This window comes from Sciurus carolinensis, chromosome 15 (genome assembly GCF_902686445.1).
Source record: "Sciurus carolinensis chromosome 15, mSciCar1.2, whole genome shotgun sequence".
In the NCBI taxonomy this organism is placed as follows: domain Eukaryota; kingdom Metazoa; phylum Chordata; class Mammalia; order Rodentia; family Sciuridae; genus Sciurus; species Sciurus carolinensis.
The window spans coordinates 69,180,053-69,207,117 of record NC_062227.1 but is presented as its reverse complement, the minus strand read 5'-3'; the positions used below and the strand labels follow the sequence as shown (position 1 = coordinate 69,207,117).

At 41.4% G+C, this 27,065-nt stretch overlaps 1 protein-coding gene and 1 pseudogene across 2 annotated transcripts in view; one reads left to right on the top strand and one right to left on the bottom strand.

Moving 5' to 3' along the window:
* Serpinb7 (serpin family B member 7) overlaps positions 1–13,955 on the bottom strand; it is a 50,931-nt gene extending 36,976 nt beyond the window's left edge. Inside the window, exon 1 of one of the 2 annotated variants that reach the window (XM_047526664.1) lies at positions 13,810–13,955. The gene's annotated coding sequence lies outside the window, so the exon portion shown is untranslated. Of the gene's footprint in view, positions 1–37; positions 115–13,809 lie in introns of those variants that run through there. The other variant, XM_047526665.1, reaches the window with a different exon arrangement.
* A 9,711-nt stretch (positions 13,956–23,666) lies between these two features.
* LOC124965645 (lymphoid-specific helicase-like) lies at positions 23,667–26,206 on the top strand (annotated as a pseudogene).
* Positions 26,207–27,065: the final 859 nt, after the last annotated feature.

The following is a 27,065-nucleotide window of genomic DNA, read 5'->3' as shown; positions in this document are numbered from 1 at the left end:
TGCACTCAATGCTTGAGGTATGTTTAGCAGAACTTACTGTGGATTGGATAGGGAATGTAAAGTCAGAGTAGAAGAATCTCCTCAAGTGTCTTTGGACTGAGTAACAAGGTAGATGCCTTGGGTTGTACTGAGGAGGAAAAGGAGAGCGAATCAAAAGTTCTCTTTTGATGACGTCAAGCTAGAGTAGCCTATGATTTATCTAGACACTTCGTCAGATAAGAGTTATACACAGTCCAAGTAAGAAGTCAGGGCTGGAGCTGTGAACGTGGCAATCACCATATAGATCATTGCAAACCCAGGCACTAAATGAGATCACATAGAAAGAGAAACACATGGCAGAGAGTAGAGGGTCTGGGGTGCTCCAGCCCAGCGGAGATAAAGAGGCAAAGTCAGTAGAAGATATTGCAAAGGAGTGACGGGGGCCGAGGAACCAGAAGCCCCAGAGCCAAGGGGAAGGTGTGTGAAGCAGGAGTGCCAGCCGACACAGATGATGGGGGCAGGGGTCTCCTGGAAACGAGGAGAGGCCAGGGAGCCCACCATTGGAGGCCACTGTGACTTTAACAAACCTGTGCAGGGGAGCTGTGGGCACTGCAGGCTGAAGAGCGCTGGGGGGGAGGAGGGGAGCAGAGGAAGCGGAGTCACACATGGCTCTCTCCAGGATTTTGGAAGAAGGAATCAGAGCATGGTTGGATATGTACTTTCCAGTCGGAAGATATTAAATCAGGGCTTGCTCATTGGAATAATCTCTGGTGATACGGAGGAGAGAGAGGTGATGATTTCAGAAGAGAAGCCTGCCAGCCCTCCAGCAAGAGCGCAGACATCTTCCTGCCGTGGAACCTGTGCACCTGGAGTCAGCCTCCCTGACCCAGTGTGTTCAGGAAACACCACACCATGGTAACAGGAAGTTAATTTGCTCCACAATTTATTGAGCTTACTAGATCCTGGGTATGTGTTTCTTGGAAAATAAAAGATGATTTCACCTTTAAGGAGCTGAGGGTCTACTAGGAAAAACACTTTTAATAAACAAACATATATGCTGTGGCCAAGAATGCTAATTGCTTACCCAGTACGCATTCTTCCTATTTTCCTTTCAAAAGATAATTAATTGTGTGGGGAGAGGCCATTGCGGCCAGTTTAAAAAACGCATTCCCTACATCCCTTGTAGACAGGGATGGAATGGGTATCTAGATTTTGGCCAATAGTTACAAAAGCAGAAACTGCTGGGTGGGGCTTTCAGAAAACTCTTCTGGAGGACAAGCGACTCCATTGTTCTGGGCTTATTTTACTTTTCACTCTCTCTCCCCTTTTTCTTGCCTAGAATGTACGATGCTAGGTAGAAGAATCTCCCTGTGATCTGGAGACAATTCTGAGGGAAAAAACAAAGGAGTTACAGAGACATCTGTCCTGATAGCTTTGAACCAGCCGCACAGGTGCCCAGGTGCCAGCAAGCACTTTTCCAATTGTGAACTTCTAATTACTCGAGAGAAGAAAGGTGTTTGACATTTGCCAAACTAATCCTAAGATTATGAAACAAAAACACATGACAATAAATGTTCAGAAGGAAAAGAATAGAAGAGGATAATGGGATGGGAGGTATTAGTTCAGACAACATAGACGAGGGAGGTTTTTCTGAGGAACATCTATGTTAGTATCTAAACTCTACTCAAGAGCGGAGCTGGAATATATGAGGAGGTGGGAGTCATGGTGAGCAGAAGGGAAGGGAGAGAGCATTCCAGAAAGAAGCTGCCTTGAGGAGAAGCATGGTGTGTGATGAGGAAGGAAGAGAAAGCAAGGCGCAGACTAGGTGGAGCCTCACAGGCTATCCAGAGGAATCTGCGTTTTATCCCACATGGAAAAGGGGGTCCCTTAAAAGCTAAGTACTAAAAAGATGTTTTGGGGTGGTTTTTCCTAATTCTACTTTCTGCTTATTTTATAGTCTTAGCAGCTCCCTAGAGAACAGATCCTTAGAAGGAGAATCTTCAGCCTAAATATGGATTTAATATGGGAAGGGAGGAAAGTGGAAGAAGGAAGGTATCATATGGACTGAGATTTGGGGACTCGAGTTTGAGGTGCTGGTCAGCTGTTCAGAGTTGGACTGTGGCTGTGAAACGCAGAAGAACATGCTGGGCCACTCGTGTGAATTGAATCTCAAAGGCCCTAAGAACAGCCCAGATCACCTAGAGAGAGAGAGGGCTCAGCACTCAGCACTGAGGCAGCCAGATACTTGGAGGTTGGACAAGGAATTGTGGGTCTAACACAGGAGACTCAAAGGAGAATCCAGGGAATGAGGAAACCTGGGGACTGTGGTTTCACTGAGTTTAAGAGAAGGAAGGTTTGGGCACTTTGCTGAGGAGGGCCTGGTGACAGAAACAGAGCGATATCAATGAGATTGACAACATAGGAGTAAGTGATGAGCTTCAGGAGGCAGTTTGGCTGCAATTGTGTTATGTTGGTGCCAGTTTGGGAAAAGTTAAAGGTCAGTGAAAGTTGAAGATATGAAGAAAACAGGTGATGAACCACTGCTTCAAAAACCTGGCTGCAAGGGAGAGCACAGGGCCAAAGAGCTCCATGCTGTGTCCTGACATAGGTAACTCCAGAGCACGATCAAGTGCAACAGGTACGGTTTGCTCAGGAGAGGGAGGGCTGGATGAGGAAGGGTCCACAAAGAGTTAAATATTTTTTGCTAGTCATTTATATTTCCCCTTTCCTCTGATATTCCATAGGGAATTTAGTACTTAGCTTATTAATTTGCACTAAATCTTTACAAAGTTAGGGATATAAAACTTTTATTTGTCAGAAATAAATTTTTCAATGGGTTGTTTGCCTTTTAATTTTTCTGGCTATAATCTTTACATGAATATTATTTAAAATTTTATGCAGCTAAAAATATGATTTCTTCCATAACTCTTGCCTTTAGAAACTCCTTCCCTGCTCTGTGATCTGAAGTCTAATTATTCATCTATCTGTTTTGTTTTGCTTTCCCTCCCTTTGTCATTCTGTGGTATAAAGGGATAATATACATATTTAATAATAATAATTACAATGATAGTTCATCAATTGTCCTAAAATTCTTTTGTTAAACACTTTCCCCCAAATATGTGTGATACCCATTCACCATAAGTTAAATTTTACCTAAATAAGAGTCTACTTCTGAGCTACATTTTGTTCTATTCACTGGTTCATTCATTTGTTTGTAGGCTTAATAACTAAAGTGTTCAATATTTTATAGAATAAGACCGTCATAATTGCTCATAAATTTCAAATTATTTTGACAATTTTATTCCAATTTTTCCCCAGAAATTTTATATTTTTTAAGAAAAACATCTCATTATGAAAAATAGTAAGATTATTACTTTTTATCTTTTAAAAAATACATTGAGTGGCATGTTACTTAAGGAGACTCGACCTGTACTTGCTCTGGAACCGCCCTTCCAGGATGGTTAATAAGAAGTTTCCTGGCAACATTTCACTCAGCTCCCTGGGAAGAGAGGAAGCAACCAGATGGGATGTGGAAATTGATGGGGACAGTCAGAGCCCAGCAAGCAGAAATCTGATGTCCTTTGAGAAAGGGACAAACCATTTAGTCACTCAATGTTTACTTGACCATGAATCAGTCAGAACAAGTTTGTCTGTGAATCCCCTAAACACAGAGAACCTGGGGAAGGGCTGCAGATGAGTGGAGAGTCCGTGGTTTCCTGGGTTAGCAACCTGACCCCATGCCTGGGCGCCAAGGCTGGAAGTGGTCGAGAAAAATTCTCCCAAACGTAATGCATCAGTCATACCTGCAAAAGCCCAACTCTTGCAGGAATTCATTTGTTTTCCCCTGAAAGCTGGTTAAGTTTCACTCTAGGGCCTGCCTTGCATTTAGCTCATACCATGCAAACGGCATGCCCAGTTTCTGTTTTCATAACTTGGGAAATGCGACACAATTACAATTGTATTGTAATGCAATTCTTTATAGTGACCTATTTAGTAACACAGGACAAACTTGTTCTTTTCTGGGTTCCTTAGTCTGGAACATGTTCCCAAGTCATGGAATTCTCAAAGCATAGTATGGTGAGATGTTAGGATTGAAAACATCAAAAGTTAGTCCTTGACTTAGTAAAATAACTTAACTAGTGCACAGTCCAAAGACATAATTTTTAACAAAGGAAAATAATTACAATATTCTTTGTCCAGTGGCCAGTAATTTCTGCTTGGCTAAATCCAAAGTGAAAGTCTCAGAAAAAGCTACAAGTCACCTATGTTATAGCTCCTTAACTCTTAAACTCCTTCTCTAAGTTCCTATTGTTTAAAGTGCTTTCCACGAATGCATTATAGTCTCATAACACCTGAATGCCAATTGCTTAAGTTTTGGTCTAGTAATTATCCTTTAGATCAAATATCTGATGAATTTTAACACTATCCAACCTAACTGCTCACCATGATTTTATCAGGATTATTTTAAAATAAAAGAAACCTATTTTTAGATCTTCTCATAAGCTTAAAGTAGATTATTTGCTGATTTTTAAAATATTAAAATATTTAGACCAAGTCAAACATGAAATCATTTTAGGTTGAGATTTTTTAAATATTCAACTAGTAACAACAGAAACACAATAGAACAGCTAACTCTTGTGGTAAAATTACTTTCTGGAAGCTGCAGCAAGTTGTTTTCATTTGTTAGCATTCCATTTATACTTATTCGAAAAAAAAAATAGTGCCAGGAAAATTTGAAAGGCAAAGCTGCAGGATAGAGATACCATTTTCAAGAATTTCCTGTAACAATTCAGAAGTCACATCCACATTTTGATAATGAAAGGCAGAGCCTGTGGAATATTAGCAAAGGTGCCCAGACTCTGTCTGGAGCAGGGTTTTCATTCATCTTCCTGGTCTAACCCCAATCCATTCAAGTCCCGAGGTGACGGGATATGTTTAATACTAGACTATAGTGGCAGAAACTTCTTTACTTGAATCTAAACAATAGGGAGATAACCAAACCTTAAAATATCTACTATCTGCTATATATATATGTATATATATATATATATATATATATATATATTTTTTTTTTTTTTTTTTTTTTTTTTTTTTTTTTTTTTGCGGTGCTGGGGATTAAACCTAGGGCCTAGTGCTTGCGAGGTAAGCACTCTACCAACTGAGCTATATCCCCAGCCCACTATCCACTATCTGCTATTTTTATGGAAGCAAGGATAATTGAGAAATTACAATCAAACCATAATGTATTGCCAAACTCAGCAAAATATGTCATCACATTAAATGATTCTTCTCCCTATAAACATTTGTGTATGAAAAGGCAAGCGTTTTAAAACCCAATCATAAACACATATTTTAAAAAGTAATTGTTTCAAAGCACTTTGAAACTGAAGGCTCAAAACCACAGAACAAGTGAGTCTCAAATGTGAGGACAAAACTCAGGTCCTCTGAGTTTCAGCACCCTCCACCACCACAAGTGTTTCTGCAGATAGAAGACTGCTGGAACCCAGGTCATGGCCTGGCGATCTCCTGGCTGACTCCTCCTGTTCACTGTGTGCTCCAAATATCTGTCCCTCTTCTCCTGACTCTCACTACAGATCTCACTCACTCCCATGCCTCCCAGTCCACGGAGGACTCTCCCACCTAACCTGCCCCAGGACTCTTATACCAGGGCTTGTTTGACACCCCACAGACAGTTTAAATGTCTCACATTAAAACATGCATCTGGAATGTTCCTCCCAAACCTGCTCTTCCTCTCCAGGCTTCCCCATCTCAGGAAATGGCCCTTCCCTCACCCAGTTTTTCAAGTGTGAAATCTAAGTGACCTTTGACACTCCTCCATCCTTATGCAATCCAGTGACGAATGCTTCTGATTCCTCCTGCACAGCACAGCTCAGGGCTGTCCCCTCCCCATCATTCCTCCAGAGATGAGCTTCATTTAAGCCACTAAAACTTTCACCTGGACTCCTGCAATAGGCTTCTCACTGGCCTCACTCTTGTGCCCTGGTCCTTCAATCAGTTCTCTGATGTCATCGACAGTGATGCCTTCAAACCTAAAGTGGATCCTCTTAGTTCCCTTCTGAGACTCCTTCAAACACTTTTCTGTGTTCTTGGTATTGCCCGTGGCCAGCCTCTTCTCCAAACCTGTCCTCCTCGCTCCTGTAGTGAGTTATTATTTGCCCTCAAAAGGTAAGTCCAAGACCTGTGAATGTGACTGTATTTGGAAATAGGATCTTTGCAGATTTAATTAAGGATCTCTGAAGTGAGATCATCTTGAAATACCCAAGTGGGCCCTACGCACAATGATGCGTGAGTCCCTCAGAAGAAAAGGTGTGCTTTCAGACACAGACGCAGGGGAGCAGGCTCGTGAAGACAGAGGCAGACACCCTACAGACAGGATGTGTCAGCAGTCAATCATGTCCGAGTCAACAGAGACTGGAAGAGACAACAAATCCAGCAAGATTCTCCAGAGAGCCTTCAGAAGGAGCACGGGGCTGCCAACTCTTTGATTTCATCCCTGTAGCCCCCAAAATATAGAGCATAGATGTGTGTTGCTTTAAGCCACCAACTTGGCCCTAAGAAACAAATATACTCCCTAAGCTTCCACGATACTGATTTCTCCTTTTTTTTTTCCAAAGGACCAAACTCTTTTCCTTCCTAGAGATTTCTCATAGGAATGAGACTCAATTGTGGCAACAATCTCAGGCTCTTAGCTCAGAGGCCCTCCCTCCCAGCATTAGAAGAGTGGGACTGTATCAATCAGTGCCAGTATTTGCTGAATGCTGAACTCCAGTCTAGACACTGAGTTCCATGAGGATGATATACATGTTCACTGGGTTACAACAGCAGTCTTTATCCTAGCACAGAGTAGTCACTCAAACCAGTTCTCCCATAAATGAAATTATACAGACAAAAAGGGACTGAATGGTCTCCTTTCATTGGTAAGAATCTTGAGACTCAGAAGAATGAAGTGTCTTTTGTACCATGTTGAGTTAGCTGAAGCCAATAAACTGTTAAAGTTACATTTTAAACTTCAGAATAAATATTCTAATAGATAAATATAGAAATAATTCCATTAAAACAGTATAAAATTCAAAGTGAAAAGCCATTATGGAAAAAATACACTTCCTCATTGACATTTGTTCTGCTGGCAAGTCAAGTCTCATTGTTTATTTGCACACACCAACTGCTTCCAGAACTGGCTGAGACAGCTGGAATATGTTGCTCAAAATTATTCAGGAATTACAGGGCAGACTGAATCCTGGGCACATTCAGCTTTCCATTAAATTAAGTTCCGTTACATACATAATCTCCCAATTCCTTTCATCCCAAATGCACACCCCGGAGGTCTCAGTGTCTTGTAGCACCTAATACATCCAACACCTAACCTTCTCAATAGGCGTCTGCTACAGAGGAACATTTCTACCCAGAGAGTTTTAAATCAGCACACAAGGGCTATTTGGCCAGAGATTAGAAAATAATATCAGAATTTTATTTCAGAGGGAAATTCCATGAAAATGTTGGCATTATATGTGGAATCAAAGAATATTAACTCTAGTCGAATTTATTTCAATGAATTCATCCATTCCAATGTCTTCATCTAAAGGCCTTTCCCCCTGCACACCTCCATTCAGTAGATTCGTTCAACCACTCATCAATTCAGCACTGGCCTTGGAGGTGCTGAGCCTGCTTGCCCATGGATAATGACCCAGTTCTCGCCCCACCTGGGCCCACATCTGCTAAGGGAGACAATTTTCAAGCAATTACAAGGCAGCATGAGAGGTATCATAAGGTTGGTTGTTTGAACAACAGATAGAAGTTGTTGGGCACCACAGGGCTCAGGAACTTCTCCCCACAGAAACATGAACCTGAAAGGTAAGTGAAAAGTGGCCAACCCTGGCTGGGCAGGGAGGTAGCAGGAGCTGTTCTTGTTGGTGCAAGGGAAGGAGAGAGGGAGTCACTGGTCAGGGACAGATAGAAAAGACAGAACAGAAGAGACAGAAAGAAGAAAAAACTAGATAATAAAATAAAATAAAGCAGGATTTCAAAAATTCAGTCGTGGAAGAAGAAAATGCATATGGACTCAGAGAAACCTGAATGCTCCAGGTAAGCTCATGCCTCTGCCAATCATGCTTCCCCAACCTGCACTTCGGTAGGAAAGAACCAGTAATTCCCACATTTCCTGGGACATTGTCTTTCATACTGCAGATTATAATCAACTGGGGATAAGAAGGAAAATTTAGTGGATGGACATCAGAACTTTGCAAAACTGTGACATGCAGTAAAATAAGACAAGAGGAATAGGCTAGGATAGGATAGCAATGGATTGGATAATCAGAACGGAAGGACAGAGTCCATCTCAGAGGCTGTTCATAGTAAGGTAAAGTATTGTTTTACATGTGTGCATCCACACAGATGATCAATTACAACATCACTGGGAGTCATGATCAAATGATTTGAGAGCCACTGACCAAGAACAAGACCCACATTCAGTAAGGATTTCTCTCTCCAGCCTTGACAGCCCTTTGAAGTTTTCTTAAAAATTTAGGGCTTAATACAAAAACTGTTGTGTTCCAGTCACACAAGGCAGCAATTGGAATCCTCTTAGTACTTATTCTTCTTGGTGAGAGGATGGTAGGGGGATTACAGACTGCCACCAGGTTCACCAAGAGACTTTGCTTTTTTCTTTATGAAGCATCTGTCTACCATCAAGTGCTAACCTCTGCAGGGGCCCAAAGATCTGCGACTGGCTAACAATAGACACCTTGTTATTATTTAGAACCAGTGTCTAGGCATGGTTAGGTTGCTGTTTCAGGAAAGCAGAAAGCATCTTTAATAAGTAGCTCATGACTTTGCTCCACTCTCCATTAGCTGCTCTGTTTCAGAAAGCAGAACTTGATCACTACGAAATTAACTCATAAGTGTCACTTTTTATCACCCAAGAAACACACACATATCTGAGGAAAGAGAGCTCATTGCTGTGGGTGGGGTCTGGCTGTGCACAGGGCTGGTCAGCCGGAATCAGTCACAGTCACAATACCAGGGAAAAGGCCTGGGGATTTATGTCTGTGAACATAAAGTCAGACATAGCATGCATTTGTTGTCTGCTGTAAAGACCAAGGTTGGCAATGGCATTAATACAGTGTGTGTGTGTGTGTGGGTGGGTGGGTGTGTGTCAGAGAGAGAGAGAGGACACAGTGACAGAGACACAGAGAGAGGTGAAGAGAAGTCAGGTGCCATGAGAACGTGGCACTGAGACAGTCACACCAGGTGTGAAGAAATGCTTATTAAAATACGAGGACAACACACCCTCTTGATGAAGCCTGTAGTTGAGGGAGCAGGTTAGGGATGAACACACAAACAGGAAGTGATCCCTTGGAAACTAAAACTTACCAGAAAGGCAAACGGAACATGAAGGGGAGCCCCACTGGGGTTTCACTTGGCAAGGCCCCCAGTACTTACAGTTGAATGAAAGATGAAGGGATCACTGTGGGATCTCACAGAACACATTTGTCAGAAACTCCTGAGAGCAGAAGCTGGCAAGTTTTTTCTACAGGAGACCAAATAGTAAATATTGGGCTTGGTGGGCTGATTTGGCCACCTGTTAGGACCAAATTTTCAGTTGTAACATAAAATCAGACATAGCAAGTAAACAAATAAGACATGGCTGTATTCCATTAAAATTTTATTTATAGAATTTTATTTATAGAATTATTAATTTATAGGTTTAGACAGAAAGCCAGGGTTTGCCAGTCCTGCCCTAAATTCCTAAAGGGCACCTAAAGGTCAGATATGACCTAAAGACTTTGAAAAGCCACATCACCAATTCTTGAAAGATCTGTAGCTGGCTTTACAACTTAAAAACTCCTTCACTGATTCAATCTAACAAAAGATGATAGCCAATTAACATCTCTCTTGATTCTTACAAGCATTAATCCTCACTGCTATTTAGTTGATTATTCCCATTTTCTGCTGAGAAATGAGATTTCAAGTTATTCAGTTGCTTTTCCATTTTGTAATGGAAGGAGCAGTCAAAACATTATGCTTGAGATATAAAAATCAGAAAATTCGGACTCTATAAATTTCCTTTCTGTAGTTGACTTAATTTCCGAGAAAAAGAAGATGAACTTCCTGTGCTACAAACTCTTAACGTAGAACAAAAGTTTTCATAGTAGTGATAGTGATTAGTGTAAGAAGAGGCAGAGAATGTGAGGGAAGGAAGGGTTTTAATTCAAAATAATGCCAGTTACAACTACAAAGGAGAGAGAGTTCTTGGAAGTTTTCTATTCCCTCTCGAGAGGGGGCGGTGGAGAAAAGAGCCCATTCACCCTGGATCCCTGAAAACAACTGGCAAAACTTAAAATGCAGGACAGGAGTTTGGGAGAAAAGCAGAGCCAGGCCCACCTGCCCTAGATGAATTATCAATGCCTCAGATCTCAAGGAACCTCCTCCAGTAACTCGAGTGTGGAGGCGATAGCTCCGCTTATCTCCAGCCTGATTATCATCTGTGTGATGGAGATCCGACCACCATGCCATGGAAGAGTCCATGTGCATGGCTTTGAAAGACCTTTACCAATACACCAGGCTGGGCTCCTGGGTCCAGGAGAGAGCTCTCCTCATCCCTCTGCTGGGTCCTGCAGGAGAGTCTGGGATCAGACTCCTCACAAACTGGCACTCCACATCCCATGGACAGAAATGACAAGTCACTGTATGACATACAGGAAGTCCACTCCAAACCAGTTTGCCCAAACGCCTCACACACCCATACGGCATAATGGTTTTATGGAACCTGGTACACAGTAGACTTCAGGATTTGGGACTGAAACAAGTAACAACATGTAGTAGAAAAAGTATTTCTGGTTTTTTGTTTGTATCTCCTAAGGCGTGTTCTTCTTACATAACTGCATGCATCCTACTTTTAAACTCAAAAGTTGGCTCATGGATTAACCCTAAATCTATTGTCATCCCTCAGTATCCCTGAGGGACCCCTTCCCCACGACACCAAAATATGAGGGTTCACAAGTCCCTTCTATGAAACAGTGTAACCTTTTTATATATCTCCTTATACGTTTTTCTTTGTACTTGGTAGCTCTAGATTGCTTCTAATATCTAATGAAACATATACACTATGCAAATAGTTGCTATACACTACTGTTTAGAGAATAATGACAAGAGAAAATGTCAGTACATGTTTTCAGTACAGACCTTTTTTCCCTAGTACTAGGAATTGAACCCAGGGAGCTCTACCACTGAGCCACAACCCCAGTCCTTATTTTTTATTTTGAGACAGAGTCTCGCCAAGTTGCCCAGGATGGCCTTGAACTTGTGATCCTCTTGCCTCAGCAGCTCAAGTGGCTGGAATTACAGGTGTGTGCCATCACATCCAGCTCAGACATAATTTTTTCTTCAAATACTTTTGATCCACAGTCAGTTGAATCCACAGATGTGGGAGGTGGGGATACAGAGGGCTGACCTATAGTAATAATATAAATGTTATTACTACTTGTTTTCACTGTTCATGATAGATTTCAACATATTGGTTAATGACTCATAGAGAACTTTGTCCTTTTTATTCATGAAGTGATTTAATTTTTGCTGGTAGTCAGGTATTTTAAACGTTCTTCAAAATACAGGTCGATTAAGCGTATCTTGCCTCACTAGCTTACCTTCTAAAATCAAGCTTTCTCAAGTGAATTTTGCTCAGCTAATTCCCACACTCCAGGGTCCCTTTAAAATAAGCTAATTCCATAACAAGGAAACCAGTAAGAAGAAACTAGGGTTGTTCTCATTTTTCTCTCTAATTTTTGTCCCTCCTTAAGCCACCTTCAACCCCCAAATTTTTCTTGATTTCTCACAGGAAAAGAACATTTGAAAAGAAGGGAGAAATGAGGCAAAAGAAAACAGTAACATGTTTTTCATTATTTCAGAAGAAATAGGGCAATACAATCAAAAAGTTTCTGGTGATGACCTGAATTAAATGCTTCTAAAAATTAAAAGTTCCTAAAGCTTCTAACGCTTTAGTGCATTTAAGCACTGCTGGGCCACAAGAAAGTGTTAAGACACTGTCCTGGCCCCTCTCCCAGCAGTTTATGATCTAGAAGGGAGGTTGAAAAGTAGACCACAGCATGAGGACTGAGAGGGTGGAAATCTTTGTGAAGTGCTTTGGGAGCTGGAGGGGTTGCAGAAAGAATGATGCAGTAAGTCCACCTGGCAGGAGGAAGGAGAGGAGTGGGCAGGAACCGCATCACTCTCTCCGGGCCTTCCTGATGACCAGTGTTATCCCTGACCAGCATCTCTTACTCCTTCAAGGAAAATCCAAAGGCTGTGGGAATTGTACCCACCCAAGGTCACTCAGGAGGCTTTTATCTCTCTACCAGTATTCCAGTTAACATACATGGTGTGTGGCAACACAACCAAGTGCAGTCAGGAAAACAGAATCCCAAATTTGCTTTAATTTTAATTTATTTAATTTATTTCCAAAGAATAAATTAAGAAATCTGTGTTTAATTTGAAACAAACTCAAACCCAAACCCAGTCTTCACTCACTAAATATGAATGAAACTGCTCAGTTACCTGATGGAAATTTACTGCTTCCTATTTCTACTGCCCATTAGTCTCTAAAATCACTCTTCAAATGGAAGACTTTAAATTTCTTCTTAAGAAAAACTTCCAAGGTAGTTGTACAAAACCTCTAGAGAGAAACCAATGGAATTTTATTTATCTCAATATACATGTCTCTATTCAATGTTAGCATTAAAAATTCTGCCAGACTTTAGGTCAAAATATTCCAGACACAATTATGATTAAATGTGAGGTTTCCTGCTGTTAACATATCTGTTCTAACCACCAAAGATGTTACGGCCTGACATATATAAATAGTGCTTTTTCTCCCTATGAGCAGCTCTCTTGAGTTGATTTTTATTGTGTGTAAAAATACTAGCAGAGATGTCAAAGCTCCAAATCACTGTAGGAGCATATAACCATAGTACAGAAAAACTTTAAAGCTCAACTGGACCCAGCTGTGTTTTCTGGAGAACTCCTGGCTCTGTATAAGTCCATCGAAGTTCTCCAAAATGCCTGTTATTACTAAAATAGAAAATAAAATTCAAATCTCTCACTATTTTTAAGTTGTTAAATTTCACTAATTAAAAGGAAAATATAATCAGAAAGGAGTGTCCAACACCTAGCTGAAATTTGGGGAAATTAATTCCAATAATTAATTATTGTACTGTTGTCTCTAGTTCTGGGATTGGATACAACTTGTCGCCTAGGTTTTGAATCATTTGCTTAAAAAACAGGTAGAGAGACTGGCTCATAAATCATCATTCATTCATTCATTCATTCACACATAATTTTTCAGTTTTGCTGTGACTCCCAGAGATAGACAGCCCAAGCACTGATACTTGAATATTAAACATATCCCTTGTGCAGGCTATTTTTATCATCTTCAGGATCTGTACAGCAGCTGGCAGGCCTTTTGCCCATAAGATGAAGAATAAAGTCCGTTTTCCCATATACCATATTTTGGCCCACGAGATTAACATCACCGTCCACTGTCTCTCTAACCCTAACGGTGACTCCACAACAACCCTGTAGAAGCTAGATATTAGATAGGGGGCTGCACATGCCTTCAGGGGAGAGCAGGAGGCTGTCGTTCACCAAGCAGCAGTGTGTGACTGCCAGAAGTGCAGCTGATAGAGGTGAAGCTGCTACTTTGGCAGATGAAGACCCACAACATGCAGGGCCGTGAGACCAGGGGCTGTTCCTCTCTCTAGGAAGTCTGAGCATACTCAGAAGCCTGGAATAACCAGGGTGTGTAAGAATGCCACTCACCTCCTGCACTGCTGGGCTCCAATTCCTCCTGCCTCCTTCCTCCTAAGATCTTCACTCCTCCCAGGACACTTCTGCCACGGCTCAGGGAAGAGTCCCAGACTTCCCATTGGCTCATCTCCCAAGGGAGAGGTTGGCAACAAGAACAGCAGCAGAGAACCAAATCCCTCCTCCCTCCCAGATGCACTAGGAGGAAACTCATGTTATGAAGGGACACCAAGGAGGGGCTCCCTGGGCTCTCCTGTTCTGCTCAGCAGGAAGCTCAGAGCAGTGCCATGGTGCCACTGCTATCCATCCTTCCTCTAATCAAGTAGCCCAGCAAACCAGAGAGGCAAAGCTTCTAAAAATTCTCCATACACATCCCCAGCTAGACTGTGTGTACCTGGCCATAGGGCAGGATGCAGGTTAAGAGTCAGGGATGAGAGCCAGAAGAAAGGATGGACAAGGAGTGAGCCAGAGCCAAGAGGGGATGAGCACCAGGTACAGAACTGAGAGAGTCTGGTCCTCCACCCAGGACTAAGGTCGGATGCTGGGTTTTATCCATTTCAGGGCAGTCATTATCTAGACTACAAATGGTGTCCCTGGAAAATGAAGTGACTCAAGTCCCAGACCTCATGATAAGCGTTACCAATAACAGGTGGCAATGTGCCGCTCAGGGGAAATGCTGACAGCCCAGCTACACAGCAGAAACCAGAGATTCTGAGCCAAGCCTCAGTGTGCATCTTCTGGAAGGTGGGCTTTTGATAGCAGAGTATGTAGTGCCAGTCACAAAACCTGGGTTCAAATTCCAATTTCCCCCCTTGTACCCATGGGACCTTCAGCGAGCTGTTTCACCTATGTCCTGCTTTACTTGTTTGAAAGATGGGGAGAATTTTGGTAACTTTATGGTTGAAATGATTGTAATTAACATGTAAAGCACATAGTATACAGTAATCACTTAATGAATGTAGCTATTATTATAATAATAGGTTGAGACTGTCCTGGAAAATCCAGGATGTAGGTGCACTCCACCCATGATATCCCTCTATATATTACCTATTGCTCAAGAGTCACCTCAAGTCACAATTTCTATCACCTTCCATATCACCATGAGCCCACGTTGATTTATTCCTTGATAATAGACCTTGATCATGTGCTTTTACTCAGTTTTTCCACTTGTTAATATATAATTTTATATTATCACTCATAAGTTACTTCAATAAGCTGTGCTGTTTAAAAATTCCCATGGTGCTGAACATACCATAACAGGTACAAAGTTCAGGTTAGACAGGAGGAATCAGTTCTCCATAGTAGGATGATAAAATTAACAATCAAGTATCACCTATTTCAAACTAGCTACAAGAGGAAATTTTGGATATTCTCACCACAAAGAAATGATGAATATTTAAGGTGATAGGCATGCTAATTACCTTTATTTGATCATTATGCAATGTGTATATATATATATATATTATGACATATATGAATGTATTCATATATGTTATGAATATATATTTGACATATATTGTGTCAAAAACTTTTCAGTAAGACTAAATTTCTTCTAAATAAGTTTTTAAATATGAAGAATGTGAACACTTAAAAAGAAAAATAGTTCATATCTTTTTGAGTTTGTACTATAAGACACATTGTTCTAGACAGACACATGAGTAAAGCAGTCAAATTCCCTACAATCTGATTCACACTCCTTTAACAGATTTGGGATACATGGAACAAATAAATAAGTGGAGCTATGAAATTCAAGCCAAAGAAACTTCAAGTAGAAATTTAGTACAGATTTGTAGTGCCGGATCAAACTTGGCCATAAGCGAGCTAGTTTACCAGGAAGATTGAAGATAAGATTTACAAATTAAATACCATCCATCTACCACACCCTTCTCTCTCTGCCGACACCAAGTCTGCCATCTAGTGATGGGACAGTAAGCTGCCATCCATGGCTCAATAGAATCTACCCAAAAACCTTCCCACAGATTTTTAACCTGATAGCATGTATGAATTCAATCCAGTTACCTCTTTTAAACAAAGATGCCAAATGCTCTCTACTGCCTTCTAATAAAGTCCAAGTTTCTATATTTGGAATCCAAGTGAGTATACAAGCTTTACCAAGTGTAAAGAGATAAGAACTCTGGAATGCAGTCCCATTATAGTACTAACTCCTGTGCTTTCTTGGACAAGTCTTACAATTTTTTATGTCTATTTTTGTTATTTTGGTTTTAGGTAATTTATGTCTAGTGATGACTTATGACCTAATGACCTCAAGGAACCATCATGGTATAAGATAAGTTGTGATAAACCTATGTTTTTGTAGCCCCTTTTCTTCTCCTTCCCCACAGAAACCCCTCCAGTTAGTTTGGTCACCTTCCTGATGATGTCCTGCTGCATCTTGGCTTCCCTAATCCTAAGTAATGCTTCAAAGTCAGCTAAAGTCCTGCTTCTCCACAAACCCTTCTTTGACAAAGTTCTCTCCTTCATTGAATTCCCGCACCTGCCTGGAGTATATTGTCCAAACCCAAAACGCTAAACGTGAATTTGGAAAAGTTTTTTTCTGACTTGCAAATATTGCATAAAATTTTTTAATGGGCTAGAAATTAATAACTTTTGATTATACCATTAATCTACCTTGTTTCCTTAAAAAAATGATACTAAGATATCAAAGCTAGAAAACCCAGGGCATGGCTAACGTGCCAGTGCTGCTTCAGAGAAGCAATGTAACCTAGTGGCAACACACCTAGGCAAAGACTCAAGGGACCTGTCACAACACAAGTCACCAAACCCTTCTCAGTTCCACCCCAGGTGACTCCAACTTTAACTTCATCCCGTAATAAAATATAGATACCATGATGTTAAATGGGACTTTCCCACTGCTGAGTTTGTTTGAAGGTCCAATGCAGACATTAGCTGATAACAGGCAACCCCCATGCTGTGAAGACACTAGGGAATACACTCAGATGAAACCAAGAGGCCTGGTCTGGTAAACCTGAGCTCAAAGTTGAGGGTCAGACATTGGAGAGGAGGATGAGGATTGGACAGTAAAAGTTGGAGGATGGAATTTTCTTTGGAGGAAAAGGGAAAGAAAGGGCGCTTCACCTCTCCACATGAGGAAGCGAATGAATTTCCCATAGTTTAAAACACTGGGTAGGGACTGGACTTAAAGGAAAACATTCACAAAGTGATGTACTTCCCACTGAGACAAACTGATATCTACCAGGCAACTGGATGTTTGCAGTGATGCAGAAATCTTTAGCTTTGTGAAATAAGGAGGTCAGAGCTAAGTCAAAGAGGACCTCCAGCTCAAAGTCTAGAGAGCACTGCTCTATCACCTGTGGATCAGGTTCAGAGATAAAGAGTGACTTTGAGCAAACCATTTGAGTCCTAGGGTCACGCCCCACCCCACACTTGAGCCCCAGTGCCAGGGAGGAAAAGCTTCGTGGAACAGTTTTGATAGCCTCTACACCATCTATAAACAAGACTAGGAGGACAAGGCAGTCAAGTTCAAAGAAAGGTGGGATACAGTCAACTGATGGTGAGAGACTTCCCTCTGCAGCTTTGTGAACACAGAAGTGCTTGACCACACCACATCCTCCAGCCCTGTGGGCAGGAACAGCAACTTCAGGACAGGAGACTGATAAGAGACCAAGGCTAGTACTGGATCTGGCACCAGCAGAGGGTGGTAGCTTCCTGGATATAATGGCCAAGTCACAGTCTTCACCACTGCTTCATGTGTGCCAGGGTCCTTGGAACAGATCCAACAAGCACAAGGAGAAGGGTGGTGAGTACCAGTGAGGGTTTGGGAGCCTGAGGAGAGGCAGGAGTGCGATTCCAAAGGATCCACAATTATCTAGGAGCTCTAACCCCAAAATAAACTATTAGTTTGATGTGGTCTGGAAGACACATGCCATGCAAGGTCATACAAAGATGTAATTAAAGCAATATTTATATAAATAAATCAGCAGCTGACATATAGAAGCTGGAAACCCTGCCAAATCCCAGTCTAATAAATCTCAGACCAATGCCCTTATTACTTCTTAACAAGGGGAGTTTTCAACATTGATAGTCAAAGATGCTTAGGAGTCAGACCAGGGAATTCTTGGTACGGTCAATCATGAGTGTTGTGGGCAACACTGACTCATGTCCACATTGCTGGACAATTCCATCATCCAATTAAGTTCTGAATGGTGCCTCTCACTGTGACACCAAAATTGCCAGAGATGCTATCTATACATAACCAAAATAAATCACAAACAGGTATGTTATCCCAGCCTTTAAACTACTCTAGTTCTGCCAAAGTGTTTACTAGTATAGAAAGTGCTGTTTATTTCCTGTAGCTTATTATGAATCTTTCTCATCATAAATATGGCCATTTGGAAGTCAAAGTGACCTTTCTGGAACATAAATCTGACCAAGTTTCTTTCCTGCTTCCTGAGCTGGCTTGTGGGGCTTTCCACTAAGAGAACCCCACTCATAGAATCCCCATAACACCCATCCCCATTTTAATTACTATTTTAAAAATCTATCTTCTCTGCTGAAATAAATATGAGCTCATGAAGACAAGGACTAAAGCTTTGTGTTATCCATTGTATATCTCTATGCCTCAGCATGGTACACAGAACTTAATAGATGCTCAAGAAAGATTTGTTGAAGAAATGAATCAGGGTATTGATGAACAACAAAATGTCAAGACTCTCTTAAAGTCATTCTCTATAGAGCTATAAATCTGGAGGATCATATGCCTTTTGGGGTCTTGTAGAAGTTGAACCAGTACCTCATTGATTTCTGCCTTCTCTCTTGACACAAAGACAACAAAACAAGTGCCATCATTGGAAAAAACAAAAGAGGAAGCTTCCTCTCAGACACTATGGTCCCAGAGAAAGACAATAGAGGTGAAAGGAATACAGACACTGGAGTCACAGATGGGCTGTGATAGAACGTCAGGAGTTGCTGTCACCAGAGACCTGAATAGGATGACCACAGACCATGACATAATACCCAGTAGCATTAAGGTCAGATGGCCACATCATTTATCATCTAAATCAAGATGCTCTGAGAGTGGAATAGGAAGCCACTGATCATGACAACAGAACAGCAGGAGTAAATCAGGACTGAGGAAGACGTACCAGCCACAGTCACCTGTTAACCCAGGGACATGTGGGGAAAAAGCTGGATTCTACAAATGCAGGGGTTTGGGGGTTTCCCCTTGGAGAGTGTTCTCTATTATATTTTCACTTCTGCCTTCCATCTGCTCCTGAGAATTTTTGAGGGAGAGAGAGAGAGAGAGAGAGAGAGAGAGAGAGAGAGAGAGAGAGAGAGTCTGAGAGACAGAGAAAGAGAGAAGCTGTAAATGAAAAGACTACACTCCTGGCCAGTAAGCATGCCAGCCTCAACCTGAACCACTGCACAAACGTGGACTTTTTTTTTTCCACTTTATTCTTTTAATTTACAGCAAGTTAACCTGGAAGAGCCCCTCCAAAACCCTAGAAAAGTTGCCCTTTTATACCCTATGCCCTTTCTATGCTGCATCAATGCACCATGATTCAGAAGCTGGGTGGATTCTACTACTGCCCCTGGGGAAATACCATTCTTCCCTAGCCATTAAGGGTGTGGACTTGGACACTTTTAGGAAAGAGGTAATTTTCCTGAGTCACTATGGTATGAACAAAACACGAACTTAGGGGTTCAGCATTTGTGCAAAAAGAAGCGGGGGAAAGGCCGTTGATAAACTCAGAAGAACCTTTAACTACCAGAAGGAAAATAACCAATAAAATGAAAATGAAACACTATTCAAGAACATCTAAGAAAGAAGAAATGTTTGCTTTGCTTTTTTGAAATCCAGGTCAAGGAGATCTACCTCCTTTCTCACTTCTCAGCTTCTTTACAGTTTTCTTTAATTAGTGGTCTTTAATTTTTTTGAGGAGTTTTAGGTTTCCCCAAAAAGAAAAAAGAAGCAGAACTCTGATAAACTGCCTTGGTCCCCCTCTCCCAGTTTATTATAAAAAATTTGCCTTAGTGGAATACATTTGTTATAATCATGAGTCAATATTATTATTAGCTTATTTACCTACACGTAATAGCAATATATTATTATTAACTTAATCCCATAGTTCACATTAGGATTTAATCTTTGTGGTACATCCTATGGGTTTTAGCAAATGTAGAGTGGTATGTATCCTCCATTAGAGGAGCATACAAAAGAGTTTTACACCACATAAATCTGCTGTACTTCACCTATTTATTCCTTTCTTCCTCTTCTCAGGCAAGTCCCTGGAAACCACTGATCTTTTCATTGTTGTTATAGTTTTTACTTTTCCAACATGACATGAATTGGAATTATACCATAGGTAGCATTTCAGAGCGACATTTTTTATTTGGAAATACATATTTAAGTTTCTTTCATGTCTTTTCATTCATTTATTTTTACGGGTAATATTCCATTACATGGATATACTAACTTTTATTATTCATTCAGCTATTGAAAAATATCTTGGTTGCTCCCAATTTTTGAAATAATGAATAAACATGTTATAAACAGTGGTGTGAAGTTCTTTGCATGGTCATAGTTTCAACTCACTTGGGTAGCTGCTAAGGAGCACAGTTATTGGATTATTTAGAAGCAGTGTGTTGAGTTTTGTTAGACACTGCCAAGCTGTCTTCCAAAATGCCAACTTGGGATGACTGAGCATTACTGATGTTCCATATCCTCACTAGTATTTTGTGTTGCCAGTGATTTTATTTGCAGTTCTTTAATGCAACATATGATATTGAATAGAGTTTCACTTGCTTATGTGCCATCTCTGAATCTTCTTTGTAAGGTGCCTGTATCTTCTCCCCACTTATTAATTGGTTGTTTGCCCTCTTATTGTTGAATTTTAAGAATTCTTTGCATAGTTTAGAAACAAATTCTTTACTATATATATGTTTCATAAACATTTTTCTTTCACTCTTTGGCTTCTTTTTCTCTTAATGGTGTTTTTATAGATAAGATTTTTAATGAAGTTCAACTCACACGTTTTTTTCTTACATAGATTGTGTCTGTGATTTTGTATCAGAAAAGTCATTGCCAAATGCAAAGTCACCTAGGTTTCTTCCTCCATTACCTTCTTGGAATTACACAGTTTTGCATTTTATACTTTGGCTTATGATCCATTTTGAGTCAGTATCTAGATTCATTTTTTGAAATTAGCAGACATGATATCAAGTTATTCTAGCACCATATGTTGAAAAGACTGTCCCTTTGGAACTCCCCTTGCTTCTTTATCAAAGCTCAATGAACTTTATTTGTGTGGGTCTGTTCCTAAGCTCTGTATTCTGCTCCACTGACCCATTGATCTTTTAATCATACCATCTCAATTACTTTATAGGAAGTCTTGAAATTAGGTACCTTTTACTAAGTTCTTCAATATTGTGTGAATCTTCTGAATCTTTTCCAACCTCCTTTCCACTTAATACAGGTGAAAGCATGTAGGAGTCTTTGTTTTCTCAGTCTTCTACTTCATTTTGGCATGAGCCCAAGCCACAGTGACATCTAGACACATGAGTGATTTACATATTTTTCCACTTCCATCAATTTTCTCCCATGTTTCAAAAGACTTTAATCCACCAAACTGTATTAATTTCACAGATTTAGTTCATCTGAGACATGTATAACTTCCAATGAGAGATTTTGGTCAGCACAAGATACAGTTATTACTGCCAATTTTGATACTTGCTGCCCCCAAAGTAAAGAGAAATATGCAAACCTGATGGTGGCGAGTATAGTAGGATGCCAAATTAAGCTTAGCTGAAGCACTGAGACTAATCAGGAGCTGCCTTCCAAAGAAGGTATTAGAACAAATGTAGGTCACACACACACACACACAGACAAAAATTGGTATGAGACTCTTGAATGCCCAGACTGGTCCTATAGATATAATAGGATTAAAAGAATGGAGATTAAGAAGGAGACTAGTGAAGAGAATTGCTTTGAAGAGAGGCTTGCAAAGGGGCACACTTCTTCTCACACCGTGTCTTCAGAACTGCTTCCTTAGGACTACCACGAGGACCTGGTATGTGTTCCTTGCTATTAGGATTTGGCCTGAGAAACTAGAGAGCAGAGGGCCATGGCATCTGGGAAGGAGTAAGATTTCTGGGGACCAGATGTAGACCCTAGTGGGAATGACAGCCTGGTGTCACTGTACAGAGATCCTGGATCTGGTGACCACCCAGCAGTTTTTCAGCCCAGAAACCCACAGATCTTTTCTTCTTGGAGGGCCTGACTATCTCAGGTGAGGCCCTGACTCTACCAAGATTCCACTGCACAGTGAAGTTTCAGAGGGCAGCAGGTGTGGGAGCAGAGAGAACTGGGCAGAGGGAGCACCCACTTGGTGTCAGTGGCTTACAACACTGTCCCTCAAGAGCAGTGTCCACTAGCCATATAAAACTAGGTGACAGGCTGGACTCAGCCCCTAGACTACAGGCACTGATCCCTATCCTCAAGGAAGAGCTAATCTAGTTCCACCCTAACAAAGCCCCCAAAACAAGTTTCAGCAGGATGAGGTAAAATAGTTAAAGAAAAATATGTGTGTGTGTGTGTGTGTGTGTGTGTGTGTGTTTGAAGAAATAATGACTGGACATTCCCAAAATCTGATAGAAAAATTTTACCAGCAATCCCAAGAAATTCCATAAACCTTAAGTAGGAGAAAAGAACCCTGTTGAAAAAGGCAAGGGAACTTAATTATTTGGGTAGAGGGATGTGTCCCTTAGGGGGGCTGCTGCTAACTAGTAGAAAGGACAGTGTCTCCAGGAACAGTGTGGCCTCAGTCCAGAGAGCCCACTAGAGCTCCCACTGGCAAAATGGTCACTCTAGAGTGTGACATCAGCTTGTAAATCAGAATGTCCCATCTTTTAGGATCTCTCCTGACCCCTCCTTAGGAGTGTATGTACATCAGTGGCAGGATGCATGTTAAGCATGCAAAGACCCTGGGTTCAACTCCCAGCATGAACAGAACAGAGGGAGCGGGGTGGACAGAAGAAAGCAGGTGGACAAGGACTAGCGGGAGGGAGGAGGGAGAAGAAGAGGGGGTCACCTTGACTCCCAGATCCCAGGCTTCTCCTGGTACCTTCCCGTGCTAGGAGGTGGGATGCAATGGACTATTAAATCAGGATTACAGGAGAAATTGGGAGGGAAGGGAAGGGGAAGACAAAAGAAAAGGATTGCAGACAAGAAGAGGTGGAATGAAAGCCCAAGGCTGCGACCAGGAAAGTCCCGTTCCTTCCTCATCATGCACACTATTATTGCTCTACTTGTTTTCTTAACATTTTCTCTTCCGCTGTCCGTTCCCTTTACCACTGCGTTCGGCTTTCCCCTACCCTACACAAATTCCTTGAACCCTGACTAAACTCCTATCCATCCACCCACAAAAGTGCCTGCCTCTTGGCTATTTCCAGAAGATTTTCAACCAAAAAGTGATCTACGCTCCAGGCGGGGCCGGTCAGCTTCGCAGAATTTGACTGACATCCTTCGGACCTACAGGCCACGGGCTGGCGGGTGTCAGTCACGGTGGCAAGAGCGCCAAGGCGCCTCGGTAACTGTCGAGTGCCACCAAAACCACGGGGAAGTCCGACCCGTCGCCAAGCGCAGGAGGACACCGGGCCTCCACGGTCGGCCGGCTTCCCACCACCACGGCGGCGGCCAACAGCAGAAGTCAGCGGAGGCTCGTCCCCGAGACTGACGTGCCCATAACCCGAGGAAAAGCCCAACAGCGCCAAGTCTCGCGCCAAGTCTCGGGGGCGGGCCCTACGCTCGAAGCATCGCGAGGCAAGAGGGTTTTCCCGCGAGGGAGAGGCGCGCCTTTTCCTCTGGATGTGTGTCGCGGAGGAGGCCAGCTCGCCCGCTGCCGCGAGGAGTGCGCGCTCGGCATTGCTGCCGCCAGCAGCGAGCCCGGGCTCCCCGGAGGCGCCCAGCGGAGCGGCCCGCGAGCAGCGGCGGGCCCCGGGCTCCAGGAATGGTAGAAGGAGAGGAGACCGCCAGGAGGACCCCGGCCGTGCTAGAGGAGGCGGGCAACGGAGGCTGCGGGTTGAGAGGCCGCGGAAGACGCTGCTGAAGTGCCTTGGTACAGAATCCACAGGAATTCGGTACCGTGGACTTGAACGTTTGCTTGAAAAAAGTAGTATCCACATTCTTGTTGACCAAAAAGGAGCAGCAGCAGTTATCGGAACAGAGGAAGAAGAAGAAATGGAAGAGAAAAAAAAGCAATCTTTAAAAGTTAACAACGGGTAAAAATTCAGTTGGTGGAAGTGGAGAGAATCCAGCCATGTAAAAGTAGAGGAAGAGAAACCGAATCGTATAATATTTGAGGTCATGTCCAAAAGAGGGAATTCTGTCTGTGGCTAAAAAAATAAAAAGAATGACGATCAAAGTTCCTCCCCTGCTCATCTCTGTGTAGAAGGTCTTCAGAAAAATGAAGATTCAAATAGTATAATTAAAGCTAGATTGTCTCAAACTGTTAGGCGGAATGCTGAGAATTATTTTTTGGCCCATTTCGGAAGTGTAGTGGACACCCGGTGCCCTTTCAACAACCACAGTACACAGGAGGAGTGATGGGATGGTACCAAGTAGAAGGCATGGAATGGCTTAGGATGCTTTGGGAAAACGGGATTAGTGGCATTTTAGCAGATGAAATGGTATTGGGAAAGACCATTCAGTGCATTGCTACAATTGCATTGATGATTCAGGGAGGAGAACCTGGACCTTTTCTTGTTTGTGTGTCTACACTTCCTAACTGGATGGCTGAATTCAAAAGGTTTACACCAGAAATGTGAGCACCTTATATCATGAAACCCAGCAAGACCGTCGAGAATTGGTAAGGAAGATTCACAAAAGGAAAGGGACGTTGCAGATTCATTCTGTGGTAATTACATCATTTGACATTGCCATGAGAGACCCAAATGTGTTACAGCATTGTTATTAGAAATACTTAATAGTAGATGAAGGACACAGGATTAAGACTATGAAATGCCATCAAATCGAGAAATTAAAACAGTTCAGTGCTGATAACAAACTTTTGTGACTGGTACCCCCTTACGAAACAATTTATCAGATCTTTGGTCATTGCTAAACGTTCTGTTCCTAGATGTATTTGATGACTTGAAAAGCTTTGAGTCTTGATTGACATCACTAGCCTTTCTGAAACTGCTGAAGACATGGCCAAAGAAAGAGAACAGAATTCATCTGCTGTACCACATTCTCACCCCTTTCTTACTGAGAAGACTAAAATATGAAGTTGCTCTTGAAGTTCCTCCTAAACAAGAAGTAATTGTTTATGCACTGCTTGAGAAGAAATGAGAAGTCTTTTACACAGCAATTGTAAATCGTACAATTGCAAATATGTTTGGAACCAGTGAGAAAGAAACAGTTGAGCTAAGTCCTACTGGACAACCAAAATGGCAAACTAGAAAATCAATAAATTACAGCAAAATAGATAATTTTCCTAATGAATTGGAAAGAATGATCAGTCAAATACAACCAGAGGTGTACAGAGAAAGAATTGTGGTAAAAGTGAATGTGCCTGTAGAATGTGACGTTAATCTGAAGCTGCAGAATATAATGCTGTAATCATTCATATCTGATTGAATATCCTATAGACCCTGTTACACAAGAGTTTAAGATTGATGAAGAATTGGTAACAAATTCTGGGAAATTCTTAATTTTGGACCGAAAGCTGCCCAAACTAAAAAAAGTAAATAAAAATAAATAAATAAATAAATAAATAAACAGTCACAAGGTGCTGCTTTTCTCACAAATGACAAGAATGTTGGATATTTTGATGGATTACTGCTATCTTAGAAATTTCAACTTTAGCAGGCTTGATGGGTTTATGCCTTATTCTGAGGGGAAAATATCCACAATTTCAACACAGATCCAGATGTGTTTACCTTCTTAGTGAGTACAAGAGCTGGTAGTCTGGGCATTAATTGACAGCAGCAGATAACAGTTACCTTTGTGATAGCGATTGGAACCCCCAGTCTGATCTTCAGGCCAAAGATGGATGTCGTAGAATTGGTCAGACAAAGCCAGTTGTTATATGTCACCTTGTTACAGCAAATACTGTTGATCAGAAAATTGTGGGAAGAGCAGCTACTAAAAGAAAATTAGAAAAGTTGATCATCCACAAAAATCATTTCAAAGGTGGTCAATCTGGATTAAATTAAGAATTTCTTAGATACTAAGGAATTAAAGGAGTTATTAAAACCTAGAGATTATGAAAGGGGAGTCAAAGGACCAAGAGAAGAGATCATTAGTGATAAAGATTTTGAGTTGTTGTTAGATCAAAGTGAACTTATTGATCAAATGAAGGCCCCAGGACCAATTAAAGAGAGGACAGGGATATTCAAGATACTAGAAAATTTCAGTCCTGAATGTTTGTTTTAAATTGAAGCTAAAGAATGACTTTTAAAGTTTCTGTTTACAGCTAGTAATTTACTTATTGGTTTGGAAAATAAAATTGTCTACTATTTTTTCCATTATATCATCTTATATAATGTAACTAGTACCATTGCATACTTAATAGATTATAATTTTCTAAGCCTATCTAAGAAAAAAACATCAGGTTTACAGTAAGGTTTGGGGCATCTCATACCACTGTTCACCTGGGGTCTTGTTAAGCCACAGGTCTGGGTTGGACCCAGAGACTGCACTCCTAAAAAGCCCCTGTGTGAGGTCAATAATGTTGCACCCATTTCTTGAATAGTGAGGGTTTGAACTAATATCTGTGCCTAAGTATTTTAAATTACTGACTGGAGGCTGTAACCTGAAGCAATCAGACTTGCTAGTGTTCAAGTTTGACCAGAAAATCATGAGACCTACAGCAGTTCCTTGCTGGCACTAGAGGGCTCTCACATCAAGCAGTTTTATAGGGGCAATGAAAGACAAAAATAAGACTTTTTGTAATTAAATTTCATGCGCCCTTCTGGTTTTTCATATTATTTACACTGCTAAAAGCACAGTTTCTCTTAGCTCTTTGAAAGAGTGAAAATAATTTGCATTCATCTTCTTCCCAGCATTCTGAGGGTTGATTTTATGTGTCAACTTGCCCAGGCCCCAGTACCCAGGTATATGTTCATACTCATCAGGATGTTGGTGTGAAGGCATTTTTTAGATGAAATGAACATTGAAATCAGAGCACTTTGAATAAAGTAGATTAGCCTCCAAAGTAGGTAAACCAATGCAATTAGTTGAAGACCTTAAAGGAAAATAGATTGAAGTTCTCTGAGGAGAAGGAACTTCTGCC